Consider the following 7,466-nt stretch of genomic DNA (forward strand, 5'->3'; position numbering starts at 1 on the left):
ATTACCAAATTCAAACACTTGGTTTCATATGGACAGATGAAGAACTGAATTACAAAGCACAACATTTTTATGTGGGTATATGACTTATTGAATTATCATTATGTCAAAAGGTCTATATTTCATAACACAGAACATTGAAAGGCCATCACTTGGATATTATTTTTCACTCATGTAGTGGAAATAATACTAAAGAATGATTGTTGACCAAAAGTATGACCATTTCTACCCCTAAAAGCAGGAATTAAAACAAATTTATTGCAATATTTCATCTTTCTGTGAATTTTATGACAACAGTTTTCAATTAAATTTTTTCTCTTTCACTGATCACCATGGAAAAAAGACAAGAGGGGAAATTGATTAAGACTCTGTCAGGACCTGTCACGTTTAATAACAGTAGGTTTAGGTATCACCTTCTAAATCAAACAAAACCCAACAATCTGAGGCCTAGATTTCCTCCCCTGCAGAGATCTTTACACTGAGAAACCCCTAGGATCACAGGGAGTTAGCAGAGATTTAGGATGTAACTGATAGTGATAACAGGCATGACACAGGCAATGGAAACGTGGGCTTAAGAACAAAACAAAAGGAGGGGGTGTAAGAAAAGAGAGAAGAAACCCTCTGTCACCACTTCTCTTTAACACTGTTAAATACTACCAGTAGTAATGTGAAATGTAAAACAATGGAGACAGAATAACTATATTTAGGCTGGTGGTCGCTCTCTGTCACCACTGTCAAAAGAGGTACTTGAATATAATACAAAGTCATTTTTCAGAAGGATGTTGCTGCACAGGGCATAAATGCAAATGTCCAAGTTAGATTTTGAGCTAAAATGCTAGGATCTCTATTAGTTTATGTTGTCTGTGACTTCCATACATTTCCCTGCTGAGGCAAGGTTATGCCTTAACAATTTTTCCCACATCGACTTCTCTTTTAGGCAATCCAAAACCCTTGTTTAAAATGACAGTCTTGAAGGGGTGATAACCCTAAGGTAAACAAGATCTAGTCAGAAATGCCTACTGAGTGCCTTCAGAAATGCATGGCCTCTGTGTGTGAGATTCCTCTCATCTCACTTTCATAATCTAAAATGTAGGCTTGTGGTTGACACTAATGGTCCCTCTGTAATTTAGAGAGGGGAATGCAGGTCTGTTCCCAAGAGTGATTCATTTAATCAGAAAATAAATTGGATACACATTCTGCTGTAAGTGCCTGGTCTTTCTCCACTGCCTACAAAAACAGCTCAGGACAACCTCTGCACAGTTAAAGAAGAAATACTCATCTCAAAACACTTAAATGGCCAATGGTGAGAGAGAAAAAACTTACCCTCATTGTCTATGGAGTCCACAGAGCTACAGGTAATTTTGAAATATTACGTTCTCTGATTAGAACATTTTCCAGCAGCCAGTTTCCAACATTTTTCTTTTTCTGGCAAGCTTGTAGAAATCAGAAGTACTAAGAGGTGAATGTAGGCCAAACATATATAGCAATATGACATTTTATAGGCAGTTTTTCAAAAATAAAATCAAATGGCTTTATTCACAACTTATGCAAATTGAAAAGAGGTTTAAATTAGAATTGGAACTGAAAAAGAAGACACATATAGAATGGCATGGGTATTCACACAAGGAATCAGAATTTATTGGCATAACCCCTTGGAAAAAAATAGGTCTGAAGAAAAGATGGGAGGAATTACAGAGCAACCCAAAGGAGATGAATGACAGTTTATCACATTTGTACTCATTTTCTAAGTTTTAAGCTCACACAGACTAAAACCTCTTGTAGACGCCTCAAAAGGCTCCTTCAACATGGGTAATCTATACCTTCAAGGGATGCAGTTTTATGCACAGTCTTATACAGCACTTTGACTAAAGGATATGTACTTTCTCCCCAAAATTTTATTCCTGGATGAGAAAACAGACCTGCAGGCCTTCATTTTTCCAGTTTGGAGTGGAATGTGAATTAATTTTTCTCAGTTTCAGAGTTTAAAAATGCAAAGGGAGTCTAGTGTCCCATTTAACACAGATTGCAGTACTTCAGTCAGAAATATCTTCAGTACCTGCATTTTGCTTTTCTATCACAGAAGGTAATGGCAATGAGACAGAGAAAAAACTTTGCTTGCTATGATTGAAGCTGAATTGGATTGTGTTCCACTGTTATGCTTTCCAGTCACTTAGTACACAGTCTTTGGATTTTGGAAGAAAATGCCTGCATTTTATTCCCTTCTATTTTCATCTAAAAAGAGCATAAATCCATAGAACTATTCATTAAAAAAGCTATTGCACAAACAATTATTGTAAATCCATAGCTTTCAGATATACATGCAGTGAAGAATATGCATTCCTTACACAAAATGACAAAAAAGGAGTCTTCACACAAGCATGAAGTTTGAATAGACTGCTGCTTTTGGTACTGGCCATTGCTGAGTGTTTCCAAAGGAAAAAAACCAACAAACTATGCAAAATGAAACCAATTATGAAATAATATGTCACTGAATTGATTTTTTTCCCCAAACAGATTAGTCTATGCCCTGAAACATAAAGAAGATAATCCTCACGATTTGTTCTCTAACATGATCTTAGTTCTTTTAGATTATTATTCACAGAAGCAATTAATCTTCTTGGATTACAAAAACTATTTCAATATTCAATATTCAGTGACAATCAGATGCTTCTGTCTGCATCTGGGATGTCAAGTATATATCCTAAGGCTCTCAGGGAGGTGTGCACTGTTACTCAGCATGATAGAATACATAATTTTAGTCATAAAGCATCCCTTATGAATAAAATCAGACCTACTCTTAGAAAGTATTTTGTGGAATATGAACTCTCTTATTTGGTCAAAGACTTTAGCCATACATGTGACTAAATCATCTTGAAATATAAATGAGAGTACAAACTAATTCTCACTCATTTGACATATACAGATACATTCTATTTTTAGGCTAAAGGTGAAAAAATAATATGCTACAGGGAAACAAAGTATGTCTGTGTTTATGGAGGAGTCACTAAGACCACTAGCACCACATGTAAATTGCACTGCAGGAGAACAGAATTTTTTCCTCCAGTGTGACTCTGAAAATTGTTCCTTCGCCGTATTTGATTAGATAAATTCCCTGTAATTGTACTCTTTTGGATGATCTTTTACATCTAATTGTAGTCCAAACAGGCCTATGTCAGCACAGCCTTTGCAGCCATAAATCTTACTAATGACATCTTTAAAGCTTTTTTGTTTCATACACCAAGCACAGCAAAATTGCCAGATCAGTTCATGAGGAAGTGACAGGCTATTGTTCTTCCTTGCATTCATGATCAGATCATTAGCAAAAATTTAATGCCCATAACATTTTAGTGGCTTTGATTAGGTATAGAAATCTCACTACACTGTGTAAGGGACAAAAGTGTGCCATCACAGTACAGAACACAAGTGAATGCTCACAAAAATCCAATCATTATTTTAAAAGGAAACTAGAAAAAAGCTGGCAGGTTCATTAAAAGCAATCCTTTCCAGCTGGTCTTGAAGGACAAATACTTTTGTTTTGAAGAAGAATACATGAATTATTTATTTTAGTCAAAAGAGAGCAGTACATTAATCCAGGTTCTCTACCTTATGCCCAGATTCAACTGACTGTAGGCTATAAAATTACTCGAGGGAAGTTAGTTTCATTTGGATTAGCACACATATTTAGTGTATAACTCACAATACAGAAAGATCTCATACTGGGACTGAGAGAATGCCTTTTAATAAAAGAGATCTGGATTGCAACGAAGCCATGAGAATTTCTAGTCAATGGTGTATGAAATACAATTTAAAAATTGGTTATTCCAAAACCTATGTTTCAATATCAGCTTAGCAAAAAATAGACTTCACTTTCTTGCAGTGCAAGTTGACTTCAAGTAGTAAAAAAAGAGCAACTGGAGCTTCAGGCTGTTCTATAGGGTCAGAATCAAGGAAAGCCTCAATGCAGGAATAAATTTCAAAACCTAAAGCATATTAAAACAAAGGAGTTTAAGCAGGAATTTACAGTTAAGTTTTTGGTAGTGTTTCCTCAGGTTCCTAATCAGTCAGTAGCACTATACTGAATATACTGAATACTGAATATTTTTTCAGTAAACACTTCATATTTACAGCCCACTGCTTTCTCACATTCAGAAAAATACTAAAAGGGAGGTACCATGTCCACATTTCTTGGTATGAAGCTGTTTCAGGGATTATAGGCTGCTCTGGTCTACAGCCAGTGACAGGATTAGGATGTTGCTATTGGCACAGAAATCAACCAACATACCAACCAACCAACCAAAAAACCCTAATAATTTTAAACCCATGTAAAAGGACAGGAAAGGACTTTTCTGATAAAGAACTTGGCCTGAGATTTGATATAGGAATTTATTCCTGCCTTGCAACTTAATCATCAATCTTTGTCTGTTTGTTCCATATTCTTCCCTATCTTCCCTACCACCACAAGGTCAACTTAGAAAGCGCACTTTTTAGGACAGGGATGTCACCCTAGTGCCCTAAATGAATTACAGATTTACAAATACATAGGAATTCAGAATTATCAGCTTGTAGCACACCAACCACATATGCCTTCTGTTACATGATTCAGATTATTAAACCTGTGAGTTTTTCTCATAAGCCTCTCAAGCTGAAAAGGCATTCATCTCGACTCTGCACACTGCCTCTGTGGCTGGAAGGTTAAACATATTTTTAGATTCTGAAATACTACTCCAGTGTAGTCAGTATTCTCTGCCCACACACTTTTCCTGTGCCTTCAACAGGGCTTCTACAAGTGACTGTAGGAATATGTCCCCACTCAAAAGTGAGGCAGCCTCTTAAAATTTCTTTGCAAATGAAATCCAAGAGGAAGAGCCTGCAGGGTTCCTAGGCATAACTGAAGCCTCCTCTCAAAGAGGCTCTGGAGTAGACAGCATTTACAGCATCTTGTTTGCATGAATAATGCAAACCATCAGGGTGATGTTTGTGCACAGTGAAAAGTAACAGCATCATGCTTACCCAGTATTCACAGTGTCCAGCGGGCTTTCAGATCAGAATTTTCTCAAAGTACAAACATAAAATTATTTTTTTCCTAGCTGCTGGCTCTGAAAACTTCAACTGAAAGTTGATATGAAATGCTTACATTTACTGCACGTTGCAAAGATTTTGTGAGCCAAAACGCACTCTAAATTACAGGTATGAAACTGCATTTATCTTCAAGGTGTTCATTTCTACCTTGGAAATCTGTCCAATATCTGAAGCTCTGGTAGCAATTGGTGATAGAATATGAGCTAGGCAGAATCTATTTTGCCTTACTACAACCACAGGTTCTGTGGTTTGAGCAGATGTAAAGCTGTAATAAAACATTTTTATCTGTGAGAGTGGTGACCACCAATGCTGAGTCAGAAAATGCCATTTCTATTCTTATTTCTCAGATACAATTGCAACTCCAGGAACTACCACAAGTTAATTATGTAATGAAAGTGATATTTCCAAAAAATACCAAACAAATTTTTGAAAGTTACTGGCTTTCACATATGACTGCTAGGAGGAAAATTTCAGTGTTCAGCTCAATCATTTGGGGGGACACCCCATAGCTGGCAGCTGAGGGATAACACACATTTTAGGTAGGCAGAGAAGTGTGGGGGAGCTGCCATGAGTTCAGCACAAAACCACAGCTTGTGTTAGCCCAACTGGAGTCCCTGCTAGGTGCCCTCTATAGCTGTAAATCCATTGCTCTCCTGAAAATCTGCTGTTACTTTGTGTAAATCCCTAGTACTCTTTAGCCTACGTGACCCTTCTAATACAGAGACATGTAAAGTGATAGCCAGATTATTTCGATTTCTCCTCCATCAATGACTACAATATTCCTTTGGAGTTACGCTCTATTAAGAAACACCAGCAGAGATCAATACTTGGATCTTTATCTGTTTCAGCTTTATTTGCTTATTCCCCACTGTGCTTTCTGTGGGGGAATGATGTCTAGTGCTTTCTGGTTTATGGCATTGTGAACCACACCAAGATAATACAGTTCAGGAGAACTGTTCTCCTGAATAGTAAACTCATGGATGTAGGGCTTAAATTGAGATAAAACTTTGTTTTGTTGCTAGAGAAAGAAGGTAAATTCAGAGTCTTTTTCTCTGCTCTAATCTTAACATTTTCTGCTCAGTCTGCATAAGGTAAAAAAAATCTCATATTTTGCTATAAAACCTTCTTTAGAGCCTCTGTGGCAGCACTTTACATCAGCCTTTGAGCCTGAAGGCAATGGGTGAGGGAGGTGGGCAGAACCTGCAGACCACTCTGGATAGACAGTCTCTTCCAAAATTCCTGTGCCAGCTAGGAGCATGGCCCCTCCTACTGCCCTTCCCTCCTCCCAAGCCTCTGACCTGCTGTCCCTTGGCTGAAAGTTACTGTCCTCGGCAGAAGGGCTGGTACAGTGATTTCAGACAAAATCATTACATCTCAAGTGTCTCACCTGCTCTGTGTACAGCCCCAGGAAAGCAGGGCATTTCTTCCACCTGATGAGAAATACCAGGCAGTAGCGTCTCCCATTATCCATTACTTACCAGCTGGAGCATAGGTGGGGCAGGTTTGGCTGAAGGCATGCAGGTATTTCTTTAGATGTTCAGATCTTCACAGACAAATGAGGAGAGAGGCTTGAGTTTCTGGAACCAGGAGTCCCCACTAGCAAGATTATCAGCTATGGAATTGCTACGTCCAACCATTAAACCAGCACTGCCAAACCCACCACTAAATCATGTGTTTAAGCTCTACATCTACCTGTCCATTAAATGCTTCCAGGGATGAGGACCCAGCCACTTCCTTGGCAGCCTGCTCAAATGCTTGATAACCCTTTCCTGGAAGAATTTTTCCCTAGTATGCAATGTAAACCTACCCTGGCACAATTTGAGGCAATTCCCCCTTGTCCTGTCACTTGTTGCCTGGGAAAAGAGACTGACCCCCCACCTCACTACAGACTCCTTTCAGCTAGCTGTAGAGACCAATAAGGTCTCCCCTCAGCCTCTTTTTCTCCATGCTAAACACCCCCAGCTCCCTCAAGCTGCTCCTTATTAGCCAGACCTTCACCAGCTCTGTTGCTCCTCTCTGGATATGCTCCAGCACCTCATTGTCTTTCTTGTAGGGAGGGACCCAAAACTGAACACAGGATTAGAGGTGAGGCCTCGCCAGTGCCGAGTACAGAGAGAAGATCACTGCCCTGCTCCTGCTGGCCACACTAATGCTGATACAGGCCAGATGCCTTTGGCCTGCTTGGCCACCTGGGCACACACTGGCTCATGTTCAGCTGGCTGTCAACCAGCACACGCAGGTCCTTTTCCAAGAGGCACATTTCCTACTGCTCTGTCACAAGCCTGCAGATTTGCATGAGGTTGTTGTGACCCAAGTGCAAGCTTTGGCACCTGTCCCTGTTGAATTTCATAGTTGGCCTCGTCCCATCTGTCCAGTGTATCCAGATCCCA

At 39.2% G+C, this 7,466-nt stretch overlaps 1 long non-coding RNA gene across 3 annotated transcripts in view; it reads right to left on the reverse strand.

Annotated features, from left to right (window-relative positions):
- LOC141728576 (uncharacterized) overlaps nucleotides 1-7,212 on the reverse strand; it is a 143,094-nt gene extending 135,882 nt beyond the window's left edge. For all 3 annotated transcript variants that reach the window (XR_012579652.1, XR_012579650.1, XR_012579651.1), the window contains exons 1-2: nucleotides 7,069-7,212; nucleotides 6,555-6,619 (exon numbers count right to left, since the gene is read on the reverse strand). This is a non-coding gene — a long non-coding RNA (uncharacterized LOC141728576). The remainder of the gene's footprint in view (nucleotides 1-6,554; nucleotides 6,620-7,068) is intronic.
- Nucleotides 7,213-7,466: the final 254 nt, after the last annotated feature.

This window comes from Zonotrichia albicollis, chromosome 3 (genome assembly GCF_047830755.1).
Source record: "Zonotrichia albicollis isolate bZonAlb1 chromosome 3, bZonAlb1.hap1, whole genome shotgun sequence".
Taxonomy (NCBI): Eukaryota; Metazoa; Chordata; class Aves; order Passeriformes; family Passerellidae; genus Zonotrichia; species Zonotrichia albicollis.